Source organism: Ursus maritimus, unplaced genomic scaffold (assembly GCF_017311325.1).
Source record: "Ursus maritimus isolate PB19 unplaced genomic scaffold, ASM1731132v1 scaffold_6, whole genome shotgun sequence".
Taxonomy (NCBI): Eukaryota; Metazoa; Chordata; class Mammalia; order Carnivora; family Ursidae; genus Ursus; species Ursus maritimus.
This window is the reverse complement of record NW_024426774.1, coordinates 81,039,754-81,050,729: the sequence shown is the minus strand read 5'-3', so window position 1 is coordinate 81,050,729 and position 10,976 is coordinate 81,039,754. Positions and strand designations below refer to the sequence as shown.

Here is a 10,976-nt window from a genome sequence, read left to right as displayed (position 1 = left end):
CTCCTCAACACCCATCACCGGGCTAACCCATCCCCCCACCTTCCTCCCCCCTGAAACACCTCAGATGGTTTCCCGGAGTCCATAGTCTCTCATGGTTTGTCTCCCCCTCTGATTTCCCCCTTCAGTTTTCCCTTCCTTCCCCTAATGTCCTTCATGCTATTGCTTATGTTCCACATATGAGTGAAACCATATGGTAATTGTCTTTCTCTGCTTGACTTACTTCATTTAGCATAATCCCCTCCAGTTCCATCCATGTCGTTGCAAATGGTGGGTATTCATCCTTTCTGATGGCTGAGTAATATTCCATTGTATATATGAACCACATCTTCTTTTTTTTTTTAATTTTTTTATTTTTTATTTTTAAAGATTTTTATTTATTTATTTGACAGAGAGAGAGACAGCCAGCGAGAGAGGGAACACAAGCAGGGGGAGTGGGAGAGGAAGAAGCAGGCTCATAGCAGAGGAGCCTGATGTGGGGCTCGATCCCAGAACGCCGGGATCACGCCCTGAGCCGAAGGCAGACGCTTAATGACTGTGCCACCCAGGCGCCCCATGAACCACATCTTCTTTATCCATTCGTCTGTTGAAGGGCATCTTGGCTCCTTCTACAGTTTGGCTATTGTGGACATTGCTGCTATGAACACTGGGGTGCATATGGCCCTTCTCTTCACTATGTCTGTATCTTTGGGGTAAATACCTAGTAGTGTAATTGCTGGGTCATAGAGGACCTTCAGTTTAAAAAGAACTTCTCCTGGCACTGGGTTCCTATGGATATATGAGTAGATACAGGGTGCTTGCAACATAAAGAGTGAAGTGCTTATAAAAGGGCTGGGGTCCTACAAAGAATGAGGACACTCAAGTGGGGCTCACATTAAGAAAGAAACTGTTTTACCTGATTAGTAATATGACTACAGATCTGAATATCCATATAGCAAAACATACACTGTCCAGAGGAGTTGATATTGCTCTTGAGCCCCACCCAAAAGCATACCCAACTCGGTGCGTTTGTTCCCACTGTTCAGCCTCTCTCGCGTTCATTCCCTCTTCCTCACTCAGTGTGACTTCTTCAGGGTTCATTTGGATTGTTGGCTTCTTCCCTGAGCCCTTCCGTCATTCCTGGACTAGGTGCATTCTCCTCCTCGACTCCATCTCCTCTCTTCTCTAATACACTGATTTGACTCCGGCTTCATTCTCAGAGACCACGAATAGCTCTCTCACCGCAGCCAGGAGTTTTTACAGACAGGGTTGGCTTCTTTATCACTCACCACGATGAGATAGCATCTTTTTAATTTTTGTGTATGATGCATGTATTTATTTTATTTTTTTACCTGATACTAACGACTAATAATTTTTTACAGCATCATTGAGGTATAATTGCCTATGTATATTGCACATCTTTCAAGTGTACAACTTGATAAATTATTATATATGTATACATCCGTGAAACCATGACCAATAATCATAATAATGAACAGATCCACATGCCCAAAAGTTTCTTTGTGCCCCTTTGTCATCCTGCCATTCAGCCCCAGTCCCAGGTGACCACTGAGCTGCTTTGTTACTAGAGTTGAGTCTGAATTTTCTAGAATTTTATGTAAATGGAATTATGCAGTATGTACTCCTTTTTCAAGGGCAGAACTCTGATTGCTTTAACTTGGTTCTTTAAACATTCATCCACATACTTTTGTATCAATAGTCCATTTGTTTTTATTTCTGAGTAATATTCCTTGGTATAGATTAATCACAGCTAGTTTATCCATTCATTTGTTAATGGACACTTGGGTTGTATCCAGTTTGGGGTCATTTATAAATACAGTGCAAGTTCTTGTGCAGACATATGCTTCCACTTCCCCTGATTACATAAATATCTAAGAGTGGAATACCTGGGTCATAGGGTAGATGTATGCTTAACTTTTTCATAAAGTGAGCATTGCTCTGGATCCTTGCCAACACTTGGTGTAGGCAGTCTTTTCATGGTTAGCTATGTAATGGGTATGAAGGTGTGTCTCATGGTTTTAAGTTGCAATTCTCTAATATCTAATGGTATGGAGCATGTTTTCATGTTCTTATTAACCCTCTATAATTATCGTCTTCAGCTAAGTATCTGTTCAAATCTTTGCCCACTTAAAAAATTGGCTTGATTCTTGAGTTATGAGTTCTTTATCCTTTATCCTTTGTAGGATAGATGTTTTGCAAGTAATTTCTTCTTGTATGTGGCTTATCTTTTCATTTTCCTAATATTCCTAATATCCTGAACAAAAGCTTTTCATGTCAAAGAAGTCCAATTGTTTTGATTTTTCTTTTTATAATTCATACTTTCAGTAGTCATATTTAAGGACTCTTTGTTGAACTCAAGGTCACAAGGTTTTCTCTTATTTTTTATTCTGGATGTGTTTTAGTTTTTGCTCTTATGTGTAGATATGTGATTTCAAGTTAATATTTTTATATGATAACATAAAGATTGAGGCTATTTTCAGCATATGGCTATCCAATTATTCTAGCCACCATTTGGTGAAAAGATTGTCTTTTTGTTGATGAATTGCCTTGGCACTTTTGTTGAAAGCAAATTTACCATATATATGTAGTTCTATTTCTAGAATCTCTATTTCATTGACCTGTCTAACACCAATACCAAACTATCTTCTACTGTGACTTTATTATAAAGATTAAAAACAGATAATTTAAGGGGCGCCTGGGTGGCTCAGTTTGTTGGGCATCCAACTCTTGATTTTGGCTCAAGTCATGACCTCAGGGTTGTGAGATTGAGCTTCACATCAGGCTCTGCACTGATTGTGGAGCCTGCTCGGGATTCTCTCTCTCCTTCTCCCTCTCTGCCCCTCCTCGCTGGTTCTCTCTCTCTCTCTCTTCCTCTCTCTCTAGAAAAAGAATTAATTAATTAAGAAAAACAGATAGTTTAGGTCCTTTACCTTTGCTCACCTTTTCCAATATCATTTTGGTTATTCTAGGTCCAGTGAATTCTAGGGCACCCACTCAAGCTTCAGTATCCAGGGTCTTTGTTGGGTCTTCATCACATAGCCATGATTGATTGATTGCCATGTGGTTGACCACAATCTTCAGGTCAACTGTGTGACTATATCTGGAAGGAACATGGTAAAGCTTTGGGAAGAGGGGGCAAATAAAAGGAATGCTAGTTGGTTGGTGGAAATCTGAACACCACTTGGGAAACAAAGACTGATTAAAACCAGAGAGGCAGAGTGGTCAAAAAAAGCTTTTACCCTCTTGTACTGTTGGTGGGAATGGTAACTGGTGCAACTATAGTGGAAAACAGTATGGAGGTTCCTCAAAAAGTTAAAAATAGAACTACCCTACAATGCAGTACTACCAGGTATTTACCCAAAAAATACAAAAATATCAATTTGGGACGCCTGGGTGGCTCAGTCAGTTAAGTGTCCAACTCTTGGTTTTGGCTCAGGTCCTAATCTCAGGGTCCTGAGATCAAGCCCCGCATTGGGCTCTGGGCTCCGTGTGGAGTCTGCTTGTCCCTCTCCCTCTGCTCCTCCCCCTGTGTATGCACGCTCTGTCTCTAGGATAAATAAATAAAATCTTTAAAAAAAGAATACAAAAATACTAATTCAAACAGATTCATGCACCTCAATGTTTACAGCAGCATTATCTACAATAGCCAAATTATGGAAGTAGCCCAAATGTCCGTTGACAGGTGAATGGATTAAGAAGATGTGGTCCTTTCTGCCCGTGGATACCATCGTATAAGCATTCTTGAAGTCTTTCCCCCCACTGCAGTCACGTCTAAGTCAGAGTCTCTCAAAGAGCCTGAAGAGCTGTGGAAGCTCTTCGTTGGAGGTTTGAGCTTTGAAACAACCAATGAGAGTCTGAGGAGCCATTTTAAGCAATGGGGAACACTTGTGGACTGTGTGGTAATGAGAGACCCAAACACCAAGCACTCCAGATGCTTTGGATTTGTCAAGTGTGCCACTGTGGAGAAGGTGGATACAGCCACGAATGCAAGGTCACACAAGGTGTATGGAAGACTTGTGGAACCAAAGAGGGCTGTCTCAAGAGAAGATTCTTAAAGACCTGGTGTCCACTTATCTGAAAAAGATTTTTGTTGGGGGCATTAAAGAAGACACTGAAGGACATCATTAAGGGAAAATTAAAGTGACTGAAATCATGACTGACCAAGGCAGTGGCAAGAAGAGAGGCTTTGCTTTTGTAACTTTTGATGACCACAACTCTGTAGACAAGACTGTCATTCAAAAATCCCATACTGTGAATGGGACCTGGTGAAGTGAGGAAAGCCCTGTCCGAGCAAGAGATGGCTAGGACTTCATCCAGCCAAAGAGGTTGAAGTGGTTCTGGAAAGTCTGGTGATGGTCGTGGAGGTGGTTTTGGTGGGAATAACAATATTGGTCATGGAGAAAACTTCAGTGGGCAAGGTGGCTTTGGTGGCAGTCGAGGTGGTGGTAGATATGGTGGCAGTGGGGAGGTTATAACAGATTTGGTAATGATGGAAGCAAATTTGGAGGTGGTGGAAGCTATAAGGATTCTGGCAATTACAACATTCAATCCTCAAATTTTGGACCCAGGAAAGTTTGGAGGCTGAAACTCTGACCCCTATGGTGGTGGAGGCCAATACTTTGCCAAACGATGGGACCAAGGTGGCTGTGGTGGTCCCTGCAGTAGCAGTAGTGATGGGAGTGGCGGGAGGTTTTAATCACTGCCAGAAACCGAAGCTTAGCAGGAGAGGAGAGCCAGACGAGGTTACAGGAAACCTATCGGTTATAGACAAATTTGTGAACTCAGCCAAATACAGTGGAGGCAGGGCCTAGTTGCTACAAAGAAGACAGATTTTAGACAATACTCACATGCTCTGGCAAAAAACTTGAGCACCGAATTTGTGACTAATTGTATAACAAGTTGTGTTAGTTTCTGTTCTGTGGAAAGGGTAATGCATTCCAACAAAGGGTTTTAATGTAGATTTTTTTCTTTTTCCAACCATGCTGTTGATTGCTAAATATAATAGTCTGATCATGATGCTGAGTAAATGTGTCATATATATATATATATGTATATATATATATATGTGTGTGTGTGTGTATATATATATACATATGATGAAATATTACTCAGTCATGAACAAGAATGAAATCTTGTCCCTTGCAATGATGTGGATGGAGCTAGGGAGCATTATGCTAAGCAAAATAAGTCAGACAGAGAAAGACAAATACCATATGATTTCACTCAAATGTGGAATTTAAGCAACAAAACAAAATGAGCGAAGAGAAAAAAAAAAAGACAGAGAGAGACAAACCAAGAAAGAGACTCTTGAGTACAGAGAACAACCTGATGGTTACCAGAGGGGAAGTGGGCGGGGAGATGGGTGAAATAGGTGACGGGGATTAAGGAGCGCACTTGTGATGAGCACTGGGTGTTGTATGGAAGTGCCGGATCACTACATTGTACACCTGAAACCGCTATTACACTGTATGGTGACTAACTGGAATTTAAATAAAAACTTTAAAAAAAACTTTTAACAATAGGAATGGTTAACAAGCAATTTAATAATTTTGCTATGTAATACATATGGAGACCCCTTCCTAGAACCACAAGAGTTTATAAAATTTACATTCTCATAAATATGGGCTACATTGTGTTACCCCTGACTTCATATTGGAGGGGGAGTTGAAGTTCTAACTCTCCATTACCTCAGAATGTGACTATATTTGAATCAGGATCTTTTAAAAGGTAAATTAAAAGGGGGTCCTTAGGGTGGGCTCTAGTTCAATATGACTGGTGTCCTTCTAAGAAGAGGACATCAGGACACAGACACATGCAGAGGGAAGGTCATGTGATAACGCAGGGAGAAGACGGCCATCCACAAGCCAAAGAGAGAGGCCTCAGAAGAATTGAAGCCTGCCGGCACCTTGATCTTGGACTTCCAACCTCCAGAATTTTGAGAAAATAAATTTCTGTTGTTTAAGCCCCCAGTGTGTGGTACTTCGTTGTGATAGCTGAGCAAAAGTATACAGTCGCCAAAATATAGTGTGAATAGTTTAATAAATACATAAGCCAGGGCAGACCTGGTACAGAACAGAGGAAAGCCATGCAAAGCCAAAGTCTAGAGCTAAAAATCACCTTGAGAAATCTTGAAATCCATAAAATCCTTGGGGGAGGGATTGGACACCCACAGGGAGACCAGGCCCCTATTACCCAGATCCAGCCATCTATAGGGGCCTGGTATTCATTTTGGCAAGTGCTTGCTTACATCAAACTCAGGCCTGTGGGCCAACTCCTTCCCACCGGCTGTTTTTGTAAATAAAATGTCGCTGGCACACAGCCATAACTATTTGTTTACATATCGTCTACGGCTGCTTTCGTGCAAAATGGCAGAGCGGCACGGTTGCTACGGAGGCCATATGGCCTGTGAAATCTCAAATAGTTACTAAACTTCACGGAAAAAGTTTGAAAAGTTTGAAATGAAGTGAATATTACAACAAAGTATTTCCAAATGCATGATGAGCTTGCAGCCATCCAGGCCCCTCAAGTTCAAGGTGATTCGTGTATACTTACAATGGAATTCTGAGAGCCGTGGCGTCGGGGGTGACCTCATGGATGGGTGAGCTGGAGGAAGTAGAACAGGTGTGCTCAGGGCACTTTGGAAAATGCCATTTGGACAAAAGGAAGGAAGGAAAGGAGAGCTCGTAAAGAAGACAGGCTGAGTGCAGGGGGCTGAACTGAACAAGTCTTGAGAACCCGGAAGTGCGGAAGACATTCGTCAGGGGCTCACACGGAGAGCACCCAAGGTGCAGGAACCCCCCTAGAGAGCGCCGTTCTGCTCTGGAAGCAGAAGGGCTAGTCACCCAGATGTCAGCTGGAATGAAGTGTCCCAGACCCGGGCTGTCCGGATGGGCGTGGATGTCCTTCCCTCCCTGCCTTACGAGACTTCTAAAAATTCCTGGGAGCTAACATGCCTTTGGTCACCTTTGTCTCCAAGCTCCTCCTTTCAATGAGGCCGTCTTATCTACTACACATCAGTCCAGATGGTACATCCAACCTCTTCCGTGAGTTCGTTTCATGCGCATGCGTGTACACACACACACACACACACACACACACACACACACACTCATAGAAAGCATTCCACAGAAGAAAATATTTACTATAAATTTCTGAACCGTGGCTCACATAGTTCTTCAAAACCGTTGTCCTTAAATGTCTTTGGCTATTTCACCAACTGGGACATTTCTTTTGGCTGCGTTTCCCGGCACCCTCTTCCAGCCTCACACCGGGGCGCTCTCCCCCACTATCTTCTCCGTCCACACCCTTCCCTGCGCTTCTCCTCCTCGCAGGCCAAGGTAGCTGTCCTCCTTGGGCGGCTTTAATGTGTTACCACCGTCTTCTTGATGCCGGTGATATTATAAGTCTGATTTATTTTAGTCCTTTGTATGGGATTTGCTTTTTCTCTGTAACATTCTGAGAATTTTCAGTCATTATAATTTTTTTCAGATGCTTCCTCCCCCCTGTTTTCCCCTGTCCTTTTGGCACTCTTCTTATCAGCAAGTTGACCCTTTACTACTCTCTTTCTTTCCTTTTTTTAAAAATTATTTTCGGAGGTCGAATTACTACTTTCTTCTGGGAGGGTTCCTCGATCTGATCTTCTGCTCATAAAAATCTGCTTTTGGTGGAATTCGTGCTGACTTTCACCCCGCCCATTCAATTCCTGATTTCGGCAATTACAGTTCTCAATTATTATTTCCAGTTGGTTTCTTTTTAAAAATAACTGCCTGTTATTAAATAGAATTTAATATTCCATTTTCTAGAAGGAAAAGAATAATGAAAGACTGCAGGTTGGAAAAGTTCACAGGCTAAGTAATAAAATCAATTCTACCTCCAAGTACAGTATGGTAGATTGAGAATCGCAGAGACAAAGAGAGAGATTAGTGTGTTTGCTTGGTTTTCCTTTCAAATACGAGTAATCGGTAGATACCAGCCACTTTTCACCTCTTCTTTATTTAATAACGACAGTCTCGTGCAGGACTTGTGAAAGTGTGGTGTTGCCTATTGTTTGAAGTTAGATAATCATTTTCATAAAAAGTTTTATTTATTTTTTAGCCATCTCTGCACCCAACGTGGGGCTTGAACTCATGGCCCCCAAGATCAAGAGTTGCACACTCTTCTGACTGAGCCAGCCGGGCGGCCCTTAGGTTAGATATTCTTTATCACCTACGGGAGACGGCATTTTGTTTTTAGTTTCCTAAGAGTTTTTATTTTTCCATTATAGTCAGATGTTAGTTTTAACCATATATTTTCTAAAGCATATGATACCTGCACATTATAGACTAACGCTGCTTGTAAGTACTATTGGTACTGAGTGCTTGCCGTGAGCAACTTTTAATTCATACTCTTCAATTTACTAGACAATAAATGTCTTGAATTCTCTTGTAGGAAAGTGCCAAGACTCTTATTTAGTCTGCCTTTTTCCTTGAAGCCTGATTGAAATTTGACATTTCGGGGCACCTGGGTGGCTCAGTCAGTTAAGCATCTGCCTTTGGCTCAGGTCATTATCTCAGGGTCCTGGGACCGAGCCCCACATTGGGCTCCCCACTCAGCGGGGAGTCTGCTTCTCTCTCCCTCTGCCTGTCCCCCTGTTCCTGTGTGCTGTCTTTCAAATAAATAAATAAATAAATAAATAAATAAAATCTTTTATTTTTATTTATTTTTAAAATATTTTATTTATTTATTTGAGAGAGAGAGAAAGAGAGCTGGTCTGCTGCTAAATGGATCAATCGAATTTTAAATTCTGCTTACCAGATTTTTCACTCCTGAAAGCCCTGGTTGGCTTTATTCAGAATTATTTGCTCTTTTGTCATATTTCCAAGCCTCTCTTCCACAACACATCGAACACATTTGCACCATACACTAGTTCTTTACATTTAATATTTATTTATTTATTTATTTGAGAGGGAGAGCCCAAGCAGGGTGAGGGGCAGAGGGAGAAGCAGGCTCTCCACTGAGCAAGGGAGCCCGATGTGGGGCTCGTTCCCGAGTGTCCAGGATCATGACCTGAGCTGAAGGCAGACGCTCAACAGACTGAGGGACCCAGGCACCCCTAAATTTAATATTTAAAGTAATGGTTCCTAACTTGAATGTACATCAGAATGACCTGAGAACTTGTTAAGTCGCACGTGGCCGGGCTTCACCTCTAGAGTTTGTGATTAGCAGGTCTGGGGCGGAACCCAGGAATGTCTATTTCCAGAGAGTTCCCAGGTGTTGCTGATGCTGCTTAGTTTAGGGACTGTGTCTTGAGAATAACTCATCTAAAGTATTTGTAGGTCAGATTTTTCTAGCTCTGGTTGGTGCTATCTCTCATGACGCTTGTGTTTTCGTGGTCTGGTTTGGTTTTGACTGAAAGCTACTCATTTTCCTTGTTTTTTTTGCGGGGGGAGGGGTTATTTATTTTTTTTGGAAGGGGGGAGGGAAATACTTGGGACCTGGGATAAAGGTGCATTTCTGAAGAAAGGATTTGTGTTTGCTTTTATCAGATTTCTGAGGACACTCCCAGGCCATTCTAGATTAAATTCTTTTTTTTTTTTAAATGATTTTTTATTATATTATGTTAGTCACCATACAGTACATCCCCGGTTTCCGATGTAAAGCTCGATGATTCATTAGTTGCATATAACACCCAGTGCACCATGCAATACGTGCCCTCCTTACTACCCATCACCGGTCTATCCCATTCCCCCACCCCCCTCCCCTCTGAGGCCCTCAGTTTGTTTCTCATGGTCCATAGTCTCTCATGTTTCATTCCCCCTTCTGATTACCCCCCTTTCTTTATCCCTTTCTTCCCCTACCGATCTTCCTAGTTCTTATGTTCCATAGATGAGAGAAATCATATGATAATTGTCTTTCTCTGCTTGACTTATTTCACTTAGCATTATCTCTTCCAGTGCCATCCATGTTGTAGCAAATGTTGAGAACTCGTTCTTTCTGGTAGCTGAGTAATATTCCATTGTATATATGGACCACAACTTCTTAATCCAGTCATCTGTCTAGATTAAATTCTTGCCTTGAGGGTTTTGAAACCCTTAGTGAGGTTGATTGAGTTCAAGATGTTTTCATTCATTGCCTTAAGGATGGGTGATCGAAGGAGTTAAGATGGCAGAGGAGTAGGGGACCCCTTTTTCAGCCGGTCCCCCAAGTCGAGCTGGATAGGTACCAGACCAGCCTAAACAACCACGGAACGAGCCTGAGACGCAGGAAGACGCATCTGGATCTCTACAAATGAACATCTCCAGCGCTGAGTATTGAGGTACGAAGCGGGGAGCCATGAAACCGCGCACAGATATCAGAAGATAAACGGAAGGGGGAGGGAGCCGCCACATTCGGTCGCCGCCAGGAAGCGGCAGCCACTTGCACGGGGGAGCGGGTGGGCTCGCGGACGGCACCCGCAAAACAGCAGACTGAGACCGTGAGCCGGGTGCGCGCGCCACCAGGCATCTTGCGGAACCCCGGAATCCCGGGGTGCTCACCGGGCATAGACTGAGACCGCGAGCTTCCGGAGCGCCGGGGCGGCTGGCGGCTGGCAGCGTTAGAAACACTAAGGACAGAGACGCGCCGGCCCTGGAAGTGAGGGCAGGGACGCCGGGTGTGGGGCGCACATCCCGGGACGCTGCAGGGTTGAGCAGCACCAACAGTAACGGAGTTAAAGTGGCCAGAACATCAGTGGAGAACGGGCCGCAATCCCTCTGTTCTGTGATAGAGGCTGAAATTTGGCCGCTGCTGCTCTGACTCTCAGAAGAGGCACAACAGACCGCCAGGGAAAGCCGCCAGAGAACAAAAGCCTGGAAATACCGGCTCACAGAGTGCCCATCCCCATCCCCCCTCGCAGGGGACACGGAGACTCTATCCAAACAGGGTTGCCTGAGTATCGGCGCGGCAGGCCCCTCCCCCAGAACACAGAAGGCAGGCTGAAAAATCAAGAAGCCCACAACCCA

The 10,976-nt window shown here is 43.3% G+C and overlaps 1 pseudogene; it reads left to right on the top strand.

Annotated features, from left to right (window-relative positions):
• Positions 1-3,257: 3,257 nt before the first annotated feature.
• LOC103670661 lies at positions 3,258-4,801 on the top strand (annotated as a pseudogene).
• The last annotated feature ends 6,175 nt before the right edge of the window (positions 4,802-10,976 follow it).